Below are 1977 nucleotides of genomic sequence, written 5' to 3' on the forward strand. Positions count from 1 at the left end.
AGACTCCATACCTCTTGTAGCGCAGTAGGAGTAAAGACACTGTAAGGTCATTAGGATGGAGACAGTACCATATCCTTTACCAACTGTCATTCTATCCATAAAATTATCTCATTTTCTCTAAAAAACAACCAATTTGTTAACCAGCCCTTGATTATTTCCTTCTAAAACCTAAATTTCTCCAGTACCCATTACTAAAAGTCCTGCCCTGCTGTGGAAGAAAATGGCCGTAATCCTTGATAATCACCATCAAAATAGATTTATTCAATGAATGGTATCTGGAGGCAAAGGGCACCAACACAATCGGATAAAGATGTGAATGAATAAAAACAAGATCGAGAGAACTCGGGTCCAACGGAGGTGTGAGAGGTGCTTGAGAACCATGTGCCTGTGCAGGTGACTGGTACCCGAGGTTATCATTACGTTCTTATCAGATACTTGAAATGAATGCAGTTTATCCAATCTGGCGCCCAGGAGAGTATATACAGTACAGTCACGAGCAAAGGTTTTGACCCACGCTGCAGTTCTCACGTCAATATGATTCTGTTGCTGTCGAATACGTGATATTTCCCTTTGTAGTATTCAGCTTACACTTAGGTCATTTTCTTGGGTATATAAAAATGTCAAAAGAATTTTGATTTTGTACAATGAAAAACTCTGGGCAAGCCGAAACTTCAGCTCGTGGTCTGTACCTTCAGGTGGGAAGGAATGCAATAATGTCACTTCGACAGGAATTATTTTTCTCAACCTTGCTCCGGTGACGCCAAGCAATTAATGTCCGACTCAGAACCTGACATCTTACTGACGGATTAAGCCGGTTAACCCACTTAACATTTTCAATCTGGTGAAACATGGTTAAGCCAATGGACCCAGTTATCTTTTTCACTACAGTGAAACTTCAATTTTTTCCTCGTTGGGTGACGTCAAACGATTTTATTCAATTTGTGGCAGCATCTCCTTCCACCACCCTCTCACGACAATGTCCCGCCCCCTTCAACTGAATAAAGTCGCCTGGCAAAAGAGGCAACTGTCTACCACTGCTGGGAGCCGCAAAGAATAATGCAACAAGATAAACGCAAATGGAAGCTTAATTTCAAGTATTTATTGAATGCATTACAGCCACAGTATAAAAGAAAAAAATATCTGTACCACTTAAGGTCTATTTCTTCTACATTTAAATTGCTTGCTTGACCCCTTCGCTCCGATGACGTTACGCGGGTGATGGAGCGATGACGTCATATAGCTCTAAGGTAATGTTTTGGTTCGCCATGCAAAACTCCACAGACTGCAATCCTAAATTTATTACCAGATATTCTATGAAAGGCCCGGGGATCGTTGTGGAGCATTATGGGACTGCAGATTTTTTGCTAGTGAAACATGACATTGCTTTGAACGAGGTTTCTTTAATCGAGCAATATTCGGTATTGGCCATAAAATCTGTAAAGTGCAGTGCGTCACTGGGGGAGGGGAAAGGGGCGAAGAGGTTAAGCGCGCTGATCAAGAAGAATAAGCCTCAGGTTTGGCACAACGAGTTTAAGCCCTACTATACAAAATCCCGACCTCAGGTCCTTCCATACCCGAGAGTCCTTATCCTCTAGCTGCCGCCAGACGATTTCTATCATGTCTATGGTTTCACTCTGTTAAGCGAATTAAACATTCCAGAAACGTGCTTGGGATTCTTTTTTTATTATTTTGTTTTCGAAAACTGTTCTAAGGTTTTCAATATCATTTTGGTATTTCCTCAATTTGTAATCCCCGTTATCTGGTATGGACTTAACACATTTTATACTGTCAGTATACTTTAACAACACCCCTATGGCTCAGAGGCGCGCTGCGTTCTTTTATGACTCGAGACTAACATCTATTCAGACAAGAATCCCGACCACCTTTCAGTTGTACCTCCATAAATCCTTTCATCACCTCTTGGGTGCGATAGTTCCCACCTTCCCCCCAAAGATAGAAACGCTGGTTAAAGGTGAC

General features: G+C 41.7%; 1 protein-coding gene across 1 annotated transcript in view; it reads right to left on the reverse strand.

Annotated features, from left to right (window-relative positions):
- Positions 1–1079: 1079 nt before the first annotated feature.
- The window catches only part of LOC143025345 (microsomal glutathione S-transferase 1-like), a 7975-nt gene continuing 7077 nt past the window's right edge, over positions 1080–1977 (reverse strand). Inside the window, exon 4 of the mRNA XM_076184847.1 lies at positions 1080–1977. This exon is cut by the window's right edge and continues 886 nt beyond it. The gene's annotated coding sequence lies outside the window, so the exon portion shown is untranslated.

This window comes from Oratosquilla oratoria, chromosome 5 (genome assembly GCF_046742065.1).
Source record: "Oratosquilla oratoria isolate Oo_2021 chromosome 5, ASM4674206v1, whole genome shotgun sequence".
Lineage (NCBI taxonomy): Eukaryota > Metazoa > Arthropoda > Malacostraca > Stomatopoda > Squillidae > Oratosquilla > Oratosquilla oratoria.